The sequence below is a fragment of the Schistocerca piceifrons genome, chromosome 2 (genome assembly GCF_021461385.2).
Source record: "Schistocerca piceifrons isolate TAMUIC-IGC-003096 chromosome 2, iqSchPice1.1, whole genome shotgun sequence".
NCBI classification, from domain to species: domain Eukaryota; kingdom Metazoa; phylum Arthropoda; class Insecta; order Orthoptera; family Acrididae; genus Schistocerca; species Schistocerca piceifrons.
In genome coordinates this window covers 641,875,940-641,900,916 of record NC_060139.1, presented here as the reverse complement: position 1 = coordinate 641,900,916, position 24,977 = coordinate 641,875,940, and positions in this window count along the sequence as shown.

The window sequence follows — 24,977 nt, the reverse complement described above, 5'->3', positions numbered from 1 at the left end:
GCGTGTACGAGATTCCGTGTCAATGTGGCAAGTCGTATATTGGTCAGACGATGCGTACCGTCGAGGATCGATGCCGTGAACACCAGAGGCACACTCGACTGATGTATCCGAGCAAGTCAGCGGTCGCTGAACATTGTTTGTCGGAAAATTACGCTATGGAGTATGAACGCACGAGGATTCTGTTACAGACGTCGAGATACTGGGACAGCGTTGTTAGAGAGGCCATTGAAATTCGCACCAATGACGACCTCATAAACCGTGACTGTGGCTATAATCTTAGCAAGGCTTGGGATCCAGCGATTGGGTTAATCAAGAGTAAATCGAGCAAACGTATAGTTGTGACGACCACGGCGGACAGAGCCATCACACCGACATCTCAGACGCCGTCGCAATCTGTTCCACCGCGCGACCGTGGCGCGGTGCGCGGACGGCGGAGTGAGCGCGCCGCGGGCGAGGGGTATTTAAATCGGCCGCCGCCGCGACCGAACCCAGTTCCCCCTGAGCAGCCATAGCGTACGGATCTCCGTGCCGGCACGTTCACAGGAGCTCAGTCCGTCAGTTCACCTGATGATGGCGACATGTATGATCGCCGAAATATTGTGCCCGTTGGACACTGTAGACCAGCAGCACACCCGTGGATATTTTGATTATGTATTGTTGTGTTTGTAATCGAGAAGCAAAATACATATTTTCATAGTTTTAATTTTAAAAAAGTTTTCATAATGAAATGTTCTCATAAAACTTTTCATCGTCTATTTCAATTCCTTAGGGATAGAATTTCCGAAAGCAATGAAACACATATTTTTTAAAGTTACTAACAGAGTAGTCAAACATCAGTTTTCATAGATGTAGGTTAAAAAAGCCGTAGTAGTTATTCAGTAATGATTTATTTTAAAAAAAAGCTTTTACTTTTCAAAACTGCCGAAACAAGTATTTTTTTATTCTTAACTGAGAAATAGCACTTTTCCTAGGTCTAGCTTCCACATTGCTTTAATAGCAACACATTTTCCAAAAAGGCTTTCATCCCCTATTTCAGCCCCTTAGAGTTGGAATTTCGAAAAGTCTCTTCTTAAACTACGCCTACAGTACAAGGTCAATACCCTCTCTAAATTTCAAATTTCTATCAAATTTCTATTGAGCTGGGCAATTACGAGTCCGTGAATCACTCAGCATGTTTTCTTTTATATTTAGACATTACCCTACTACGTAACAAATTATTTAATGAGGATGAGATATGGTCTCTCCGTACCGTGACACATTGCTGCGCTGGACTCGCTAACAACTCAAGTTGCTTCTCGCGAATTGTTGCATGTGGAGGGCTGCAGTGATCAAATCATAACGAGAAGGTCCATCATGCCTATTTGTTCCCTAAATCGCCATTAAGATGCTTTCCTACCTTGTGTCTTGTAAAGTTGTCTCGATGACCCAATCGGCCTCCTTCTCCGCCTCTTCACCAGCATAAAATCGACTGTAAATAATGAAATGACAAGCCGGGAAATCTCAAAGTTACTTTAATCAAATACTTGAAATAATGGGATGTAACAAAAAAAATTAAAAAATCAAGGGAAAAAACAGTCTTTAGAGCCAGTCTAACGAATGTCTCTTCGCGGACTCCAATCTTCACTCAACGAGCACTTTTAACTCACTAAATTACTTTTACGCAAAAACATATTCGGTTAATTGTTCATGTGTGGAGCCTCTCTAATAACTAGTCCGAGACTCAGCAATGAATGTTTCCCGAGACCGACTAACACTTTAAGTTAATTTCAATAATATAAAATATTCCATCACAGTGAGTAGACCTACATATTGTCAGCCTAAATACTGGTCAGAGACTGCGTAATTAGCTGCCTTAAGTGTTTCACGCGTGCCTGCATAGGGGTCTTTGTGATAGGTCCGTTTAATAGGTCAATGACTGTTCCTAATCATGATTTTAGTAGCTTTATATCATGCTCGCATTTTAATTAGAATTTCATTTAATAATGAAATTCTAATTAAAATGCGAGCATGATATGGAGCTACTAAAATCATGATTAAGAAGCTGTCAGCGTTGGAGTCGTGTGCAAACACTTAACCAGTTAAATCTAATAAACAAAGATATGCCTTTGGCGCCAAGCCACGCAGCGCGGACACCGCATTCCCTTTCACATCTTCGAATTATTGTTTAAAAATTTGAGAAACAGGCACTGCCTATTGTTCACGGACTCTTTTCCTGCAGTTGGCCATTCCATTTTTTTTCCCGACATGCACGTCTGTTACATGAGGTGGGTGAGCCGTTATTCTGCGGTTTACAATTATTAAACGGTCTCCAGAATTACTCCGTTTGGAATTCACGCACAACCAGCTCCTATACTCTTCGCATTTTCTGTGCACCCGGTAGCGATGACACTTAGGAAGACAAGGCTTCAGCAGGCCACTGTGACCGAGCGGTTCTAGGCGCTTCAGTCCGGAACCGCGCTGCTGCTACGGTCGCAGGTTCGAATCTTGCCTCGGGTATGGATGTGTGTGATGTCCTTAGGTTAGTTAGGTTTAAGTAGTTCTAAGTCTAGGGGACTGATGACCTCAGATGTTAAGTCCCATAGTGCTTAGAGCCGTTTGAGCCATTTTGACGACACGGCTTCCCTTTCGTTGTTGTAATTGTTTGCAACGCTCACAGTCTCTTAGAACTCAAGTCACGTACGAAAGTGCACGGAAACGAAGGCTGTCAGCGAGTGCACTGTCTGACTGGCGGTGACAGCGCATCCGTTGCTGTTGAACGACTGACATAAATCGGCAGTGAGGGCACTCTGGTCGTGAAACCCACAGTGCAAAATTGGTTGGTCGCAGGAGTCACGGTACTTGTGGCAACCACAGTAGGGTCAGAAATGCCTAGGTCGGAAAATACACGAAGCTGCTGTGGCTTTCTAAAGATGCCGCTAACCAATAGTCCACGGAAGAACAGAGAAAAATAAAACAGAGACAAATAACTTCTAAGGGAAGACTTTTTATGTAAGACTGCGTTCACAGTGGCCCAGCTAAGGTCGTCAGACGCCGTCATCAGCGATCGCCCGATAACATCGGCCAGCACCTTGCTCATGTTGCGTTCGATCTCCTTCGTCAGTTCTTGGCGTCAAGGGGGTTAGGTTAGATTAAATCTATTCTATGTATGAAGCAGGTTAGATTTTAGCTTTCAGAAATGGTGTGCATTATATGGCACCTGTGTGCTTGGTGACGAGTGCTGTAATGCGGCGTTTACTATTACAAAGATGCCGAAAGCATATAAATGAGCTACATCTGTCTCGAAAAGAACGTAGCGAGTACGGTACACTCTGTTCTCAGTTACGGGAACTACCAGACAAGTTTTACGAATATATGAGATGAAGGTAAAAACGCATGTCACAGAAGTTAAAAACGCTTCAGCTTTGTCACGCCACTTTTCTTCTCCTACCACCGGTTAGCGATAGAAGGAACCGCCAAATTGGAGATAACATGCCATATTTAATGGCTGTCATATTTATACATTATATTACGAAAATATGTAGTTTCAGCGATACACAGCATTGAGGATTTCTCCAAAACATGTTGTTCCGATTATGGTTTATTATGCTATCATGGTAGGGTTGTGCGACTTCAGTGTATAAAGGTTTTGCCAATAAGGTTATATTAATGTTAATGGTTAATTTACGAGGTGAAAGTAGATAATGTTTAAAGTAATAGAGCCAGTATATTCAAATAATCAGTTTCTAGTACCGAAAATTTCAATGTTCTTTAAACACGTGCCCAGAAGATTTGAGAAAGGAAGTAACAAGGTCTCTGGTGGCACTGTTAGTTCAAACTGAGTGTAGCTTTCAATAAATGAAATCAACTGTATTATAGTGTCTTTTAGTTCACTTGTACGAAGCGTAGCTCCAAAATTCTTTCTTTGATCAAACTTATAAAATTCTCACAGTCCATGTTTTGTGTAGTGTCGGCCGATATGACCAAAGAAAAGAAACCGATTTGAATTCCATCGATTGTCGTCCTAAATCAGTACGTTCGGGCGATTAGATCGGCTACATTGTGCCTGCACTCATAGTGGCGTACTGATTTGTTGAGATTGACCGTTGATGTCGGTTGTCGGTAGAATCCACAGACATCGGTGCCACGGTGACACAGCCTAAGTTTTAACGAAGGAAAGAAGTAGAGCGTCCAACGACGTTTTCTTCGAGAACAACGCAAAATAAACGTCATCTGACGAGTCATGTGAGAATACGACGCTGGTTGATGGCACCTCGTCATTGTGAGAGTCATGCGGCACTCTTGAGGATGTGGGCCACCAATGTGTACAAGGAAAACTTTACTGACGACACGGCTACAATCTCACACTTGGAGAATGGAAACATCTTGTGGCTGAAAGACTTCCAGAGCACTGGACAAGGTAAAGTGAATTAGAGAAATTTACAGCAGACTCAATGCACGAAGTTCGCCTCCGTAGACGAGTGGTCAGTGTAGCTAGATGCCATAAGAAGAACCCGGGTTCTGTTCCCAGTACTACCAGGGATTTTTCCCTAAGGGAAGGACTGGAACATGGTTCAATCAGCCTCGTGATGCCAAATGAGGAGCAGCTTGATTGAAAAGTAGCGGGTCCAAGATTTGGAAAGCCGACAACGACCGGGAGAGCGGATTACTGACTCCATGCCGACCATACCGCATCTGAGTGACGCCACTGGCAGAGGGTAACATGGCGGCCGATCGGTGCTGAATGGCCAGACAGGGGCAATAGACAGAGCTTTAGTTTTGTCTTTAAGAATGAGTGGATTCTGGCTCGACCGCGACGAGAGCTAATGAGTGTTTCACACTACATAATACACTGAGGCGTCAGAAGTCGTAGGATAGTGACATGCACCTATTGAGGTGGCGATAGAATTGCTTGCACAAGGTATAAAAGATAGGGCATTGGTGACGCTGCCGTTTGTACTCAGGTGATTCATGTGGGAAGGTACCCGACGTGATTAGGGCCGCATGTCGGGAATTAACAGACTTTGAATGTGGAATGGTAGTTGGGGCTAGACGCTTGGGACTTCCCATTCAGAAACCGTTATGGACTTCAATATTCCGAGATCCGCGGTGTCAAGAATATGTCAAAATAACAAATGTCAGGCATTATCTTTCACCACGGATAGCGCAGTGGCCGACAGACTTCACTTAACGTCCGGGAAAAGGTGACACTTGCGTAGTTTTCAGTACTAACAGATGAGCAACTCTTCGTGAAACAACCTGCAGAAATCAATGTGGAACATACGACGAACGTATCCCTTAGGACATTGTCTCGAAATCTGACTATGCAATGCTAGCAGAAGACCGTCGCGAGTGCCTTTGCTAACAACACGAAATCTCCTGCAGAGCATTTCCTGGGCTCGTGACCATACTGGTTGAACCCTAGACGACTGGAAAACCGTGGCCTGGTCAGATGACTTCCGATTTGAGTTGTTAAGAACTGATGGCAGGGTTCGAGTGTGGCACACACCCCACAAGGCCATACACCCAAGTTGTCAACAAGGCACCGTGCAAGCTGGTGGTGCCTCCCTAATGACGTCCGCTGTGTTTACATGGTATGGACTGGGTCCTCTGGCCCTACTGCGCCGATCATTGACTGGAAATGGCTATGTTCGGCTACTTGGAGATCATTTGCAGCCATTCATGGTCTTCATGTTCCCAAACAGTGATGGAACTTTTATGGATGCACCATGTCACTGAACCAAAATTGTGCAGAATTGGTTCGAAAAACATTCTGGACATATTGAGTGAATGATCTGCCCACCCAGATCGCCCGACATGAATCCCATCGAACATTTATGGGACACATTCATGGGGTAAATTGGTGCACAACATCCTGCATTGGCAACGCTTTTACAATAACGGACGGCTATAAGGGCAGCATGGCTTATATTTCTGCAACGACTTGCTGAGTCCATGCCACGTCGAGCTGCTGCGTTAGGCGAGGCAAAGGGAGGTCCGAGACGATATTAGGAGGTATCCCGTGACTTTTGTCATCTCAGTGTTTATGGCAATCGACACATTAGCTGAGTACATACAAGGATCGACAGATGGTACTGCCAAATCGACGAAAAGTATGGAAGTAGTAAGTGGGAACGGTGAGTGCACTAGGAGATTATTTACTGATAAAACGCAACCCACCCACAAATATAAATATAAAAATTAAATAAAAAAAGGTTACTCACATAATGAGCTCCAGATCACGAAATTCGTTACCACTGTTTTTAAATTTTTTAAATCTATATAAATATGGCTAATGTGTAGGATGAATTTAAATTTGACATTACTGTTGATAGAAATAATAAACCAAGAGAGAAGTAAGTAGAATGTAATATCTGCAAAGAATATTTTAAACCATCTTTAATTATACATCAGTTGAGAAGTCAGAACCATAATGACCGTCTTAATGCATTACAGCAAATTTATAAAGAAGAAGAAAACAAAATGAGATTTAATTGGTATGATGAAACTGATATAGAAATATAGGAGGAAACAGAAAACTCAGATTCTCTCTTTCTATGACTATAAAAAAAAGCGCCGGCCGAAGTGGCCGTGCGGTTAAAGGTGCTGCAGTCTGGAACCGCAAGACCGCTACGGTCGCAGGTTCGAATCCTGCCTCGGGCATGGATGTTTGTGATGTCCTTAGGTTAGTTAGGTTTAACTAGTTCTAAGTTCTAGGGGACTAATGACCTCAGCAGTTGAGTCCCATAGTGCTCAGAGCCATTTTTTTGTAAAAAAGTAACGAGTTATAATTTACCAATAAATAAATTACCAAAAATAATACAAAATTATATTAAAGTATATTCATTATTTTTAATAGTTTCTCACAAGTTAATTAAAGATATAAAAGTTAGAGAGGACAATAAAACTCAACTAATAAATTTATGCCATTTGAACAACAAATGTGGTATGGATTTATTTCTTACATTAGAAGATATAGAAAAATTATTTTAATCTGATTAAAATTTATTAAATAATAAATAATATTTAATATCCATAAGGCACTGTATCATAGTTATCTAGAAGTATTCTTTTATCACAATGAAATGAGAACTCTTTCTTAACCTGTTTGTTGACTAGATGTTTAGTATCAACATCTCTAATGATTTGACTGTATTCTAAATGTATCTTTTCCTTCACTCCATTATCTATTAATCTTATCAGAGATGCGCCATTCAGATTTTGAATATTCTTTTAATTTAACGAGAATCCCTTTACCTTCATCTCTGTTTTTTTTATCGTTTTTCTCATAATAATAACTTTTTGGGCCAGTTGAAGCCCCATCTGTAATCCAGTTATTTCCTAATTCATCAGTCCATTCGCCTAACATATAACTTGTTTCCACAGTATTTACACCATTATCAATATATAGTGTACTATCTGTATTAAAATATGTAACAGATTCTCCTAGTTTATCTAACACATCATACAATGTAAGCGTTGCATTTGATGTAATGAATGCAGCTGCAAAAATATTTGTAGCTCTATTATTTTCCACATAATAATACTTGAAATTTAACTTCATCTGAACCATAAGGTCATTAATAAAATTGATACCTATATTATCTGATCTGTTGGATCTTGTCCACTAGTCACTTATAAGGTGCCTAAAGATGCTGTGTACTCGGAATGCTATACAACAATTCAAACAAATAACATTAGTAGTTTCATTTCACTAAAGCAGATTGACAATACTTAACTTTGGAGTTACATCAGTGTCCAAGCGAGCACTTGATACGGATAACTACAAAGCGCTGATGTCCATATACTGAGCCGATCTTAGCAACCGAGGCTGGCAGGACCGGCGCCTATATTCACTTCGTGCAGGGGGCGCTCTTGGCGCAGCTAGCTCCTTCTCAGCACGCTATTGGCTGACGTTTCCTCACCGCCTTCTCTGGTTTTCCGTTCTTAGTCCTCGTTCCGGCGCTTGTGGTTACACCAGTACATTCGTACGCCCCCCCCCCCCCCCCTCAAGCGACGGACCATCGTCGTCTATGGACAGCGATCAGGGCGGGGATGCGGGAGTGTGGGCGTAACGTCGGGCTGGAAGCTGTGGCTGCAGGGGACGTCAAGCTTCCGGACGTACCCAGCCATCCGGCCTGCGCTCTGGCGGAAACGCCCCTGGAAAACGACCAGAAGGGCACGCGTCCACCTCCTGGTGCCATGAACCAGATGAAGAAGGCGGCAACTGCTGCGATGTGGGCGGATCCAGCTCCATCAGTAGGACGAGAGGAGGCGGAGGAAGCGTCCCGCGGTGTCGTGATGACACCCTCTGGCTGCTGCTGTGGCCATGTTGTCCTCTGGTCCCATGAATCTGGGGGAAGAGAGACTGAAAGATCGTCGTGTACATGACAGAGGCAAAGTTGATTTTGATGGCGGCGCTGCAAGCCATCGGGACCCGAAAGAAGATAGACGCATGCGCCAAGTCGACTGACGATCTCGCCTCGCGCCCACCGTCTGCTGCCGCTATAAACCCTGTAAAAGACAACATCAAGCGGCCCGAAGCGATACTTGCGGCCTTCCTTCGGCGCCGGATGCTGAGGAGGGTGGAGCAGTGTCCGATTGCAGCGGCCGTGAAGCAATTCCGCCGGCGATGGTCCATTTCGTGGGTGCGAGCGATTCGAAGCGAGAAACAGGTGCAACGCTTGATCCCTGGTGTGTGCGGAGGGAAGTTTGGTCATCTGCTGCTTGAATGATCTGACAATACGCTCCACTTCGCCGTTTGACTGTGGATGGAACGGTGCACTAGTTAGATGCTGTATGCCAGAGCGTTCACAGAAAGTTTGAAATTCATTTCACGTGAACTGAGGTCCGTTGTCTGACACTATTACTTCAGGTAAACCTTCTAGACAAAAAAATCGATGACAACACCTACCTGACGTTGTCGAGTCCATTGACACAGCAAAAGGAAACTTGCTATATAAGGCAACCACAACCAACCAACGAGTATTCCAAAAAGGTCCCGCAAAGTCTATGTGCACACGTTGCCATGGCGATTCCAACTTAGGCCAAGCAGAGAATTTTTGTGGCGAAGCGGACTGATTTTCAGCAAATGCGTGACACTGTGACGTCATATTTTGTATTTGGGCGTCCAAGCCCTGCCCAGTACAGTGTCCACGCGCTAACAACTTCGTATGAACAATCCCCCAGTGTCCTTAGTGCAGTAACTGCGACACTTCGTTTTGCAAAGCTTTAGGGATCAACTCACGTGACTGTCCACTGTCATTTTGAACAAGAATTACACCTTTTTGTACAGCGAGGACTGTATGTATGACGTGTAAGGGCTTTCCGGCATCCAAATATAGCCAAGGTTGGCTTGATTACACTGCAGAAGTTTCCTTACACATCCTCCATACAGTCCCGATCCCTCCCTATGCGAGTTCCCGATTTTTGGAACGCTGAACAACGATATTAGTGGTTGTCGAATTGCTTCGGACAAAGTGGTGCACGCCTGGATAGAATGATGGTTCCATAGGCAACATTCTTCTAATGAAGGCACTGATGGTCCTCTTTCACAGTGAGGTATATACGCTGATAGGGAAAAAATCGCAACACCAGAAGTAATTCATTTAGAGTAATGAAATTTCGGGAATTCATTTGTCTAGTTGACACATTTAAGTGATTAACATTTCAAGATCATAGGCTAATAAAAACACGAGATAAGGCAAGGCAAATGTGAAATGCTGATAGATTAATATCCATGTAACCACCAGAATGTTGAATGCAAGCTTGAAAATGTATATGGATTGAACTGTCCATGGTTCATGTGTCATACTTAAATGTATCACTGCAAGGAAAAATTAATAACAGAATCAAGACATTAAAATCTGCATCACCAAGTCAGCACAAAACAATAAACAAAATACACTGGATCACAGCACGGAGAAGAAAAAATACTCAAAAGCTTTCTGAATATTAGTCATATCACAATACAGTATACCTCTCACGTCCACACTTAAAACTACACAAAAATTTAAAAAGTCATTCAAACTATGTTAATCAAAATGTCTCACTTCTTGCTCCATCAAAAGTTCATATTACATTGTTATTTTCAAAATGATTATCATGGTCATTCACCAAAATTCAGGAAGAAAGTTATTCTCATATGCATTTTCACGTTCCATTTGTTAATTACTATTTGTCCCCAAAAGCAAAAGCTTATTTTACTAATCCTCTGGTGGTCACATTTCATTTAGTTACTAGATCCTCCACATCTATACGTAATCATAATGTATCCTCGAATAATGTACAAAATAAATGTACAATATTCACGTTGCAACTGTCTGCCCCCGGTAGCTGAATGGTCAGCGTGACAGACTGTCAATCCTAAGGGCCCGGGTTCGATTCCCAGCTGGGTTGGAGATTTTTCTCCGCTCAGGGACTGGGTGTTGTGTTGTCCTAATCATCATCATTTCATCCCCATCGACGCGCAAGTCGCCGAAGTGGCGCCAAATCGAAAGACTTGCACCCGCGAACCGTCTACCAGACGGGAGTCCCTAGTCACATAACATTTTACCTTGCAACTAAAGTGTTACAAAAGCTCAAAATCATTTCCGGGGGTACATGAGAAACTTGTTTTATTCACCCTTACTGAAGTAGCAGTGGTCTCCTGATTTCTTATGCTAACCAACAACATGGCTACCTGTTTCCCTCCACCAGCAAACAGAATATTTCTGACTACTGGCTTGTTGGAATTCCTTCAGATACCATTAAAAGTTCATAAATCTTCATCAGTTGATTCACACATTCCTCATTATATCAACTTCATCTCTCAGTAACTCATAATAGTCATGCTCTAGAACAACTCTATACTCTGAGCAGCCCTTCTGAATATTGGGCTATTCCATTCAATAACTAGGACAGAAAAACTTACTCAGTAACATCCTTCACTTTGGAGAAACCAGTACCCTCCACATGTGCTTCCTACCAATACCCATGAAACATTAATAAAATCACTAAATAACTCTGCCACAGCCTCAACCTGCACATCTGCCACTAAAATAATGGCACAAATACATACAAAATTAAGCACAGCCTCAAAAGATAATCACATCATTGACCACTGATTAACATTGCAAACAACATAATCAAACTTCACTGGAAGAGATATCCAAAGGCAATTTTTTTCATAATTTTTTCCGTACCTGCTGCACCAATTTAGATAAAACCAATATTATCCATAACTAATCCACTTTTATCTACCATTGATATATCCCACTGTAACAAGTGACTCCCTCTCAAAATTCTAAAATTAAAAAAATCTGATAGTAAGATGTGAGCAGAAGGAAACAGAATATTACTTTGAAGTCATTTGCAGTGTAGTCCTTGCATGAAACGTTCTTGCAATGTCAAGTAAATTGAGAAGATTTTATGCCAGGAATAGAGCAGTTAACAGTACATAAAACTGAAAAATGAGATAATGCTGTCACAGTTTGAGCCCTTGTGCTTGCCACACCTATGATATACAAAGCTGGTTTGTCCTTCTAAGTGTGAGGTCGTATCCTCATTTTGTATCAGATACATAAATTCATTCTGATAATGTAGCTACAATGAAAAACTAATAATGGGAATGGGCAAAGCATTTTTCATGTCATATACTACTGTCATATGGACAAACAGACAATTTTCAGAAGTCCATGTTAACTAAAAAACAGAATAATAATCTCATGCACTTGCTGAGTAACACCCAGTCGGAAAAGAAAATTCGAGAAAATTACAAATACACACAGCAATGAAGCGTTTCAATCACTATAAGAAAACTCACATTCGTCATCCCACACATACCATTTACAAAGACAAAATGAAATAAACACATGACAAATGCCTCATCAACAGAGAAAATCTTAACAGAGAGATATAATCTAAAGAAGAAGACATAACAGCAACCTGGTTACACGAGAAGACCTACCAGATAATACATAGACAAAACGCTGAATAGTTCTCGCAGGATATAGTAATATTACAAGAACAGGTGTCAATACTCTTCATCATAATGAGAACTGTCCTCATCCCAGTGTAAAAGACGTGATCTTTATACATTACCATTTTCCTATTAAACTCTACATTTCGCCACTGCAACAGTCCATCAATTAACATTAGAAGTACCGGACTTTGCCATACCCCTAGTAGTACCATGTGGGTCATTTTTGACCCACTGTAGGGAATCATCGTTTTACTCATATTTGGGTGGTACTTTGAGTGCCGCCATGTTGAAAGTGTGTTCAGGAAGACTCTCAAATGTAACCTAAGGATAATTTGTCTCTACAATGTCTACACTGTCTAATATAAATCTTCAGAAACAAACTTTTCTTCATTTTGAATTTTACAGAAGAAATTCCACAGTCTTTCATCAGTCATCATTAAAATTAGTAAGTAAAACAATATTACAATGTTTTTTTATAAAAAGGTTGAAACACGATCAAATCATATTGTTTATGTGAGTAATATAACTTTTTTTGCTTTTACAGATAAATTAAGTTCAGAGTATTAATAACAGATTCTAAAACACAGTAGGTGACTAAAATGCTTTGCGTGTTTTCTTGCTTATTGTTATCGACGAACCAAAAAATAAGAACAAAAAACTTTGGTCTATAATTGTAAATATTTGGAAATATATAGGAACAGAGACTTGACAGAGCTGCCTAAGATGGGATGTGCCCACAGTTCAGACATTCAATAAGAGTTTTTGCTTGGGAGCTTTCACACACTTATTTGTTTCACTTGAAGCATATATTTTATTCCTTTTTGTTGTTTGCAGAAAACCTGAATTTGATAACACCTTCTACTTCCATATTATCCAGCGCCAGTATTGTGTAGATGGAAGGGGAGACTGGCTCATCTCTGCAGTTTGTAGATGGCAGCAAGCTCATCCACTACTCTGAGGATAAAGTCTCGGTGAGAAATATTAGAGGTAATTAATTTAAAAATTATGTGAGTGTTGATCATGACAAGGTCAAAAATACTGTAAAAAACACGTACAGGCCATCGGTGGATGCCAGCTCAGACACTGTAGCATCTGGCTATTTGGTCAACAATATCACTCTTAGTTTCATTATAAAACTTCACTGTTTGTTTAAGTTTCTTCTCAGTATTCTCGGTCATATGACATCCAGCATGTATATTACTCAGAATAAGGATATTTTTTTCTTTTTCCCTTGTGTATGCTGTGAGAAGTTTGTCGCCTGTCTTGCAAGTATGTTTGCATACAGTACATCATTTCCACTTTGCATCACAGGAGGGACCTCTTTGAGTGATCTTCCTTTTTGTTTCAGCTCATCTGCCACTTTCACACAGCTGAAGGAGTTGTCAGTCGTAATGTTCCATAAGGCCGATGAGCTTGACATCTGCTGCCGCGTAAAAGAACTATTAGCAGTGCCCCAGACAGCAATGTAGGAGGGACAGGGGGGTAGAGGGGGGCAGGGAGGCAGCTTTCCCATTATATAATATGTTACTCTGTAGCTTCCCAGTGTCACTCCGTAGGTCTGCATGTCGCCAGTCCGTATAAAATGGAAAGCCACGCTGATATAAAGTGTCGCCTGACCTCCAAATTCTTCGTATTTTGCGTTCTTTTTAGCAGAAAGTGTTGTATTATACTCCAACACCTCGTGTATAATGTCAAGGCACGCCCAGAAACTATTTACGGTCTGAAAAAGGTGTTACTGCTATCAAATTGTGTCTAACAGGTAATTTTTTCATACTTTCAGGTGGGATAGAGAGTTGAAATTTTGATGAGTTTTTAACCCCATAAATGATGAAAAGTCTGGAGCATTTCGTCCTGCAATGATTATGGAGGGGGGTAGGGCCCTTAAAAACCCTTGGGGTAAAAATGACCCATGTGGTACTTCTAGTGTGAAATCATCCAGTAGAACCTGTGGGAAATTATCTACTTTCAGCTTATCAATATCCAGATATATTGCAACACCATTATGAATCATTACATTTAGTAAATCACTAAGTAGGCATATAAAAATTGTCACTTCTCATTTGCCAACTCTCCTATGTTTTGCAACACCAATATTACCACAGAAGGAACAATCATTTATTGTTCTACACTCATCTGTAATCAGACACTCACACATTCTTTAAACTCGGGTGATGACCTGGCAATTTTTGAAATTCTGTTCAATCACAATTAACTTCCTTACTTTCAGAAATGTGAAGTATTACAGATATATATCCACACACCTGTCCTCAGATTTTGTCCACTTCCTCCTTACTTATCATTAATTTCCTTTTGGCAATATTTCTGACAGATTCCAAAACTTGTTCAGTATTGGCCCTCATTATTCCCTTAGTGTTAGGTATCAATGCTTTCTAATAAGCCTCAACCTTCTCTATATATCTCATTAATATCCCAAGCCCACTATTTTTAAGGATGTCTGTAGAGTTTGAAGCAACACCCAACCCAGATCCACAAAGATAACTAGGAAAATTATGTACTAATGTGTCACAATACCTGTATGATGTCACCACAAAACTAGATATCACACTACCATGGCTCCTGAGAAAATAAATGTATACTTACTGATCATATATGAGCTCAGATAAAGCTTCAGAATCAAAGTTTGTCAGAAATGAATATAAAAAGGACATCAAATCAAATCACTTCCACTATTAATCACCTTCATACAGTCAGCATTGATGAGAAAGCACACCCAAAAATTCACCAGTCAAGACCCAAGAATGCTATCCACATAGCTATACTATAGAAAATTTTCAAAGTCCAAGCCAGTCCTCAAGATTTCAATAAATTAAGAAAAATCACTGAAAATCATTAATCCCATTGTGTTCAGCACGCAACAGATATGTGAAAATGATCATATTCCACTGCAACAAAATGTTATTCATGACCACCAAAGCCATAACAGAACCCCTGACACTCAAAGTTTCCTTTCTGTTCCTTTATCAACGTGAAAATTGTAACAATAGTCCACATGAGCACCAGAAATGTACCTCAGCAAACAAAATCAGACTGCTTGGCACTAAGTACACAGAAAAACTACAGTCGTAATCAGTAGAATAAACAGAGTTCCTATGAATTAATAGTGAAACCATCAGGTAGTAACCCCATACAATAACTTGCACTAATTCTACAACAGTAGCTCACAACCTAAAGTGAAAACCAAAACCCACAATCAGTTTCTGTAGTCAGCGTCGATCTCCATGCACCAGTTCCATGAATAAGAACTCCTATCTCATAGTAACTGTGCCCAGATTTAAAGCAAAACCCAAGCAAAAATCCAATTAATAAGCATTCCACACTTGGATCATAATATTACCAATCTTTCCACAGAATCTTTACTGAAATAAACTGCCCCACAGAATCGTAATAATCCAATATGAGTTTCCAAGAAGCACTGTAAGTTTGACATGATTAATAAATTCACTCACGATTTCACCTTTAGACAATACCTTCAAATTTCACCTTGAAACTTGACAATTTGAAGGTTTACCAAACGAAATCATATTAAAATTTCAGATTTACAGTGACCTACCATGAAGACGATTATCACCCTGTACTAGCACCACAGCAACCGCACATGAAGACTCCTGTTTTCAACAATGGAGAAAGTATTAAATATGTAACCAAATCTCATTTTATCACGGTTTCACCAGTAACATCACCTGACTCCAGAACACTGTACCAGCATGCATTCATCATTATACAACACACAAAAATAAAGTTTTTCACCTCTATATTTTGAATGCAAAAGCCAATACTAACTGAACTGATTCACTGCTCACATAATGCAGTCACGATACCTCATATCACTAACATTCATAGAGATAATTGTGAAATATTTAACATAAAATGCCCACACACTTTTAAAAAGCACAAAAACTTTCTATGACTTGACTCCATTAATTCTCAATACCAGTTCAGCAAGTGGATGTTGAAGATGTGGTGGAGCACATATATGCACTCCTTAATGATGCACACATTCATACAAGTTGTAAATGGATGCTCAAATAATTAAAAGGATCATAGATGTATTATAATGAAAATAATTGAATTCAGAAGCAAATGTTCCTTGCTATTCAACAGGAAAGCAGAAAGCATTATAAGCAGAAAATTTTACATGATTTGCGATTTAGAATTACCACACACCTATGGTTCCAGTTGTTACAGCTGCACTTTAACGTATCAATTTCTGTGCCCTCAACCATGGAAAGATGTGTAACATATTGAAGTAACAAGTAATCTGAAACACTTATTTAATAAAATGACAGGAATAAGTTATGTATAGTATAAAGCACATAAATAATTTGTTACATCCGAAAATCACATACCACTCAGAATATTCCCAGAATCAATATGAAAGATGATTCTGATGAGCAGTTGCATAGAATAATGAATATTGCAGTAAAACAATGTGTACACGTAGTATTCAGAAAATTATTAGAGCATAAAGCTTGGCATGACAACACTTTTCTAATGCTTGTACTGACAATATAAATTGAATATTACACTAATTAATAGTCTTACTTACCTGTGATTTGGTTTCTGCAACCAGAATATTCAATCGTGGTAAGAAATCCTGATTGGGCAAGGAGTTGTAATCTTACACTAACAGGTACCGTCAGAAGTTGCACTTGCTTGTATTGATTCTATGATCAGATGATTTATAAAGGAAAAGAATGGTGGCAGAGAGTCGCTAGTTGCAAGCCTTCCTGAAGTCTCAACTAGGTATGAGTGTTCATGTAAAATGCTGCACACTCTTTATGTCCTTGAAGTTACCCCTCCCCCCCCCCCCCCCCCCCCGACTGATAATGTGACTTGACGTTTTTACTAATGATAGGAGAGGCTAGCGTCAAGCAAACTGCATCGGAAAGCGGGAAAGTTACCCAGAATTTACACAGCTGAACAGTGAATATGCACATGAAACTGTTAAGCCCATGCAATACAACCTCCAAGAGTGGTAAATCACTCCTTATAGGTCCTATATGTGCAAGAACGAATGTCTTTGTCATTTTTACCTACTTTTTCTAATCACATGTTGCATATATATTGATGGGACCAGGAAAAACAAGCAGATATCCAAACAATAGGAAGACATTAACAAGTTTATTTACACTTCTACACTAACAATTGAGTTACCAGTACACATTACTTTGGATGTGGAGGTTGTTCTGTAGTACTGAGCTATATATAAATGACATTAATGGATAGAGCTAAATAGTCTTGAAACTTGATACCCATCTATGTCTGTGAATGTTAGTAATGTTCAGTTGCGTGGTGTTACTAACTACAGTCTTCTACAATAATGTTCAGGGGGCTGAGCTCTGAATTGTGGCTGTTTAAAAGGATGCACTAGTCAATTAGAGTCTCCAGCAGTGCAGTCATGTCGTTTTACTATCCTCTGGTGGCGTGTATGGCGCCCCTCATCGGAAACAGCAAGCTATTGAAGGACAGCCTCGCTCGAAGGCACTTTGACGAGAGGTTCAAATGTACTGTGTCTGGCTAGCTGTGGGAGGCATGTAGCATGACGGGTATGGCCGAAGGAGATGCTGTCGATATTGCATCACCTATAATCCTGTAACCTGTGTGGTGAATGCTGTGGTTTGCAATTAAATCGTCTCAGCACAAGGAAATCTCGTTTCAGCTTACTTTGCTGAAAATCTTTATAAAAAAAGAAGATCTAATAGGGAACACATGTGCTATGAAATCCTGAATCAAGTCCAATACAGATGAAAAAAGCACACTACCCCACGGAAGTACATGAGAATTCTAATATGGAGACAAATAAATGTGACTGAAATTAGTGATACTAGGGAAAGGGGATTTAATGAAGTCATAAAATGTAAATATGGTAGACAAACAGAATAATTTACAAGAATATTTGTTATAAAATCTCCCCTTGGTCACTATAAATAAACATTGATTAGAAATATGTCACCTTCCTTCCGAACAACACCTGAAATTCAAACAATAAATGGTTTTACTGATAACCTAAAAGCTTCATCTTGAGATAGGAGGCTGTTTGTTGAGACACTTGAGTTTACAGGTGCTTAGTACTACAGCAGTATGAACACAAATCAGGACTCGATGCCAAAACCAGGTGCTTGCAGACACCCACAAACTCCTCGCTCACGCCTTAGCAGTATAAAAGTGCAACTCTGCCACTTGGGCAATAACTGGCATTTCCAGACATTTCGACAGTGCTTGGTAGACTGCATATGTGACCTCAGCTGCTACATAAAAGCTGGTAATCACCCACAGCTGGACATCAAATCAGCATTGAATGTGAGTCAGCATCTGTCAAGAGGCTGCTAACTCCTTCCGCCATCTCAAAGGGACTGCCAGCCAGAAGTCAAGCTGAAGCCTGCATGGGCTGGGGTGGAGCTGACGTCCTCTCTGCTTTGAACCTCCAGGGCCCACCAGAACCACTTCAGTGACCTATTGCTGGTCTGAGTATAGGTTCAGTCTCACCACAGCTACCAGGCCAAGGGTTTCACCTCCTATCGCTGCTCTGGGCTGAAGGATGCACTGCTAGCAATATCGTCACTGTGCCATACTGATGAAATTTCTGATCTCAGCGCATTCTTGCCTGCCCACTTTTGGTGCACTGACCAACCAGTATCGATTGGTTACTTTGAACGCTGCACCTACACCCATCGAAATCAGAAATCAATAAACTGTTGGTGGCCTATATCTTCTGCACCTACTCTCAACCACTACCAGAAAACCACCTGCCCACACTCAGGTCACACCTCTTACAAATGGTGTCATTAATGTCCACATCATCCTCTACATCTTAACAAATGGTGTCAGAAGGAGGTTGGGATGATAGTGATGACAATGTGAGAGCAGCAGTGGCGTTCATCAGAAATGTGCAAATAAGGTCCCACTTTAAGTTTTTATGTTTGTTTCCTGCTTTCCTACTTTTCTTTATTTTCTTCGGAATATTGCACAATTCTGTTAGTAACAGATGAGGAAAATGGCAGTAAGTGAAAAAAGCGTCGACTCGGGAGAGAATTCAGCATTGCAGGATCAGTTAACTCACATGCAAACTGATAACGTAGAATATCATAGGGAAGGCTAGGAGAGGAAAGATGAGAACAGTCAATTCCTAAGCCGAGCGGGGTAGCCACACGGTCTTAAGCGCCTTGTCATGGTCTGCATGGCTCCCCTTGTAGCAGGTTCGAGTCCTCCCTCGGGCATGGGTGTGTGTGTTGTCCTTAGCGTAAGTTAGTTTAAATCAGATTAAGTAGTGTGTAAGCTTTGGGACCGATGACCTCAGCAGTTGGCCCCATACAGTCTTACCAAAAATTTCCAAAATTTCAGTTCCAAACATATCCTCACCTGCCCCATTCTTCCAGGATTTATGGGAAGGACTGGTAGAGCTTTATAGAAGATAGAACACATTTAAATAATATGGGGAACAACTTATTGATATAACTTGAAAACTGGGAGAGCCTGTGGAGAATTTCTTGGAACACAAAAGGAAGATAAACGTTAATACATGTACACTGACAGATGATATCAACTTCAGTAAAGCTAGTTTATAGGAGGCAGAACTAAGGGCACTAGACGCATTTTTGAGGGGTTTGCCCACAGAAAAGTTGCGTAAAGTGTGTGTAAAGGTTCCACAAATTATAAACGAGACTTCAACAGCTATGTCCCCTTTGGTAAAGATTGATGTAGTTACCAAGCTTAAAGAGACGAAAGTAATTTTTGATAATGAGACCATGTGTTATAAATGTGGACAGATGGGCCACACTCAGTGATACTGGAGAATGTTGCAATACAAGAAGTTTAAACGGTTGCACTCTTCCAACTAGAATGCTGGTGCAGGGATCTCAAACTTGAGGGTGGAGACTACAGCTTAAATCTTGAACCCCAACGTCAAATGAAAGTTAGAACGTTACAACCACCAGGCAGTGTTTCCACTCACAGACTATTCTTTAATCAGCTATATAGGAGAACAAATGGGCAAATTTGTCATAGATAAGAGGTATCCATAACCAGACAAGGTGTAGTTGGTATACAGAAGCTGGCGAGTTGGACTTCCCTTTTTGTAGGCTAAGTGGTGTTGATGGGGATAGTATTCAGTCATTTGGTTTGGCAGTGTTAGATTTCTGAGCTGTGGGAAACGTTTACAGGCTTGCGTGGAAGCACTCCCTAGTGTATGCTTCAGCTACGACGTCTTACTTTAAGTGTATTTCCTGATCAAACACCACACGAAAGACGATATACAACAGTGAACAGTGAATCCTGATGGCGCATTGTTCCATCTCGGTTTTATTGTTGGAAAGACTGAATGGAAGGAAACAAGGCACACCCCAGATATCAGGGAAGCTAGCTACACCGCATACAAAGAGTTTCAGACTCTACTTGCAGGATATAATACTGAAAGGTTAAGGAAAGGTAATCAGGGTGGATGTGGGAGAGGATATGTTAGTTAATATTTTATGTGTTGTTAAGCCTTTGATGGAAAACGAAGAACTGGATAAGTTCCAGTGTTTTATTCGCTGCAGGTTATCCAGTTCGTCCTATGTACAGGATGTTGATGGTGTCTGGATAGTGACAGTCGGAGTCAAGAATTTCGGTTCATTAGAAGAGCTAACATGAGGTGTATTGATAGCTAAGTTGTAAGTATTTGAAAGAAGAATTAGATAGAGACTTAAGGGAAGAAAATTCGAAGCCAGGACATTCAGTCGACTCAGCCACACTGCAGGGGAAGGTGTCGCGTTTAGAACGACGTGATAGGAAGGAGATAGAAAGATTATTAGACTAATACATAGTGTTGTTTATCCTCTGAAACTATTGTCATACACAATGCAGCATAGAATTCCCTCTGGAATGAACCAGTAGTTTATAAAAAAAAAAATATCTAGTCCCATACAGTGGCGGCTGTTCAGAGGAGACAAGGATGGACAGGCCTCCTCACATTTCTGTAGTAGAATTAGTGATAACAGCAATAATTATTTTTACATTATCCACTTCTGTCAGCGAGCGCGAAAGACGTCAGAGTGTGTTATTTCTTCTAAACTGCCCGCACTAGATAGTGAAAGTGTGTAAACATAACTCTAATAAACGGATGAAGACACGAAGCATATAGCGAGGAGACCAGACACATACCAGGTTACCTGTAAACGCCTGATTGCTGTGGTAGCCATAATGTCACTACTAAGAACAGAAGAGAGGGTCAGGCCGTTCTAGTTGTGTCACGGAAGGCCACTTCTGTGGTGTCGCCTCTCTAGGTTTCTCTTACGTTAGTTGTCGCATGAGCAGTGAATATGGATGAAACCTAACCTTGTACAAGTACTGATGTAGTGCCTTCGCATAAAGACTTCAGTACCTCCTTGCAGGAGGTTTAGTTGTCAGGGAGATGTGGAACTGAGCGAATTAAAACTTTGAAGAAAGGACATCCAAACTTCTTCGGCAAGATAAGTTCAAATCATATGCATTCCAAAGTTCATGGTATGAGAAGCAGAAGTGGTTACGCACTAGCTCTACAAAAGGAAAATTATTCTGCTGGCCATGTTTGCTCTTAACAACATGAGAAACTGTATGATCCACTAAAGGTTTCGACGATCTGAAGAATCTGTCTAGACGTTTAGCACAACATGCTTCTTCTAAATGTCATCTAAGTAGTTTCATTTCATTTTAATAACTATTCAAACAAGTGTTAGTACTCCAGAGTTACTTAATGAACATGAAAAACTGGTGAATATCAGACTCGACAGTGAAGTGAAAGCTAACAGAGACTTCATGAAGATTCCAATTGACATCACAAGTCTTTTGTGTAAGCAGGAGCTGTCTTCCAGAGGTCATTATGAATCCCGGAAATTTCAGTGGCATTTTTAAACTTGTGCTAAAAAGAAACGAAGATCTGAAAGAATAGTGGAAGAAAATTGGTTGTGTCTGGTGACTTTCAAAAACTATACAGAATGTATAAATGAGAAGATTTGTGAATATACAGTGGTTCATTCAGGTTTGGGTAAAACCTCATTTTATGCCTATGTAGTAGGCAAAGAAACGGACGTTTCAGACAAGTCACAATGCACTATTGTTGTGCAACTAAAGGACTCCAAAGGCGACATTCAAGAAATTTTCTTGGTTTTCGTGATGTTAGCCAAGCTAGAACTGCTGTTGATTTATTCACTCTGCTGAGTGGCATGTTCCGGAATTATGATATGTAGATAAACTGAAGACCCAAACCTCTGATGGTGCTTCCATTCAGGCAGAAGAATTAAGTGACTGCAAGACAAGGTCTATGAAACTGCGCTCCCGTTCCAAAAGCTCTTTTCACTCATTGTTTAGCACATCCCTTGAATATGCTTGGAGCAGAATTGCTTTTATACACAGCCAGAAAGGATTTTTCTCCTCTCACTTCAGGCTGTTCCTGCTTTCTTCCACCAGTCTTCCGAACTCACAGCAATTCTTGACAGTACTGTTTAAGTATTTCTTTGAACAGTGTAACAAGACGAAATTCTAGCACGAGAAAAATATCTTCTATTCACGGAAACCGTATGGGGATAATTGGTGTTTTAAATCAAGTAATTGACAGTCCAAACTCTAATAGAACTACTACAAGAGAAACTTGTGGTTCAAAAGTATCCTACTAGACTTTGACTTTGTTTTTCTTTTCCTTGCTTTTCAACATTCTTCAGAAAAAACAAATGACGTATAGTCTTGCAACAAAGCTGTCTCAAAATGCATTTCTTACAATGAAAAACTTAAGAAATGAAGATAAATTGATCGACTTTATTAGTTCCATGAAATGTTGTATTAATTCGCAAGCTGAAGCTTCTACGAATGGAGTTGAAATGATGGATGAATACATTGGCAATCCATTAATGTTAAAATACAAACAGGTATACTTCAAGGCATTAGATAATATCGTAATACAACAAGAAACAAGGTTTTCCACACTGTAATAAACTGCTCTTCCTTAAGTTAGGTGATACTACTCCGTTCGTCTATTATGATCAGAGTTTCCCTGTAGACGGACTGGATTCATTACTACAAACGTATAATGCACCCTTCAGTCGCTCACAGTTGTGTGTAGAACTGGAGACTGCATTTTCTTTCAGACATAAAGAAACATTTCAGTCTGTCAGTTTGGAAGACATAATCAAAAGAATGACTGAGAATGAAACTGACCAAAATTATTCCAGAAGTTTTCAAATTATCTTGTCTGATTGATACCATTCCTGCAAGAATGCTTCAGTTGAAACTTGTCCTTTTCTTAAATAGGTAAAAACATATTTCAAGAATAGTATTTGCCAGGATCGCTCATCAGCTCTAACTTCTACCTCAGCTGAGGAACCAATTCTGTGAATACTTGAAAGCCGAGACACATGGTATGACAATGTCATCAAAAGATTCAGGAAGGAAAAGGATCATCGAGTTAACTTATTACGTGAGTAAACCTGGTCAAATGCCCAATCTTTAGATTCATTTTAAATTCAAGTGGATGTCATTATCATCATTATCATTGTTATTACTATCATTATTAGCAGCAGTAGTAGCGGTAGTCATTGCCGACTCCCAGAATTTAGCCCCATAATCCATCACTGGTCCACATCATCTGCAACCAGCAATAGAGGAATTTATTAACCAGCAGCTCTACGAGGAGATTATAAAAGACAATATCAGCCCCAGCGCAGCGCCAATAGTAATTGTACCAAAGAACAGCCCAAATTGTAGAAAGGCTTATAGATTTTCTTGGGGTTACAGGTATTTAAATCAAAAGACATTTATTGGTGCTTACCCAGTGCCTAGCATAAGGGAGGTCCTGTGTAATCTTGGGCAATTCTTTTATTTTACGACCACGGATTGGCAAGGTGGATACCATCAGTTACAGGTAGCACCAGAGGATCGAGCCAAGATTGAGTTTACAGTCTTATTTGGTGATTTTAAGTACGGCAAATGCCATTTGGGCCAAAGAATGCAATGGCGATATTCCAGCGTCTATTTGATGGTATGTTACTGCAGTTTAAAAGTGTATGGTGTACCTGAATGATATTATAGTCTTTTCTATGAACATCCAGAAGCACATAGTATGATTCTGTGACACCTATAGATTGTTAAAAGTGGCATGACACACTGATTTTGATAAAACGTCAGTATGTACTAAAAGAAGTTCGCTATTTCGGCCATATTACCTGCCAGGATGGAATGCGAACTGATGCTCAACTTGCACAAGCTGTGCAGGAATTCTCAAAGGCTAGAACAGAGAAGGAGTTACAACCCTATATGATAGCAGTTAATTATGATAGGAAATTTACACCAAAATCAGCAGACACAGCAAGGCACCAGATATATTGTGTGAAAAAGAGCATGAAGTTTCAGTGAACTCAACAATGTGAAGAAGCTTTTTTGTGATTAAAAGATTTATTGATCATTGGTCCCTTCCTCACCTTCCCAGACTATCAGAAACAATATATATTGCTTTGTGATAGCACCCAATAGCCTATATGTCTCAACAGCTAAATAACACAGAGAGAAGTGATATTACTACTGACAAGAAGAAGCTCAGTCTGATCTATGATATCATTTATTTTTGTTGTACTTGCATGGTCGACATTGTAAAGTTATAACACATCATGCAATACTGAAATGGCTTTCTGAACCTTAAAAATTCTTCTATCCACTTGTTTCATTGAGTTTCACAGTTAAGGGAGTTCGATTTTGAAGTCATACATCATCCTGGAAAGACTGATGATAACAGAGATGGATTGAGTTGCAAGATACATGCCTTGGAACGTATTGGTATATCTGCAGATGAGAGACAGAAGGGTGAGGCTGCTGGTATGAGTCTGAACAGTTTGTGATACAAGCTCAGTTTAGAACTGATGATGGAACATTAGACAAACAAACAAAGTGTGCTCAATGCATAATGATGCTAGTCAGTTTACACAATGAGGTGCTGAGGCAGATTCATTACCATACCTTGGGAAGAGTTGGATGTCTGTGAGCCATAGAACAGTGCATTACAGAAAATTAATTATGG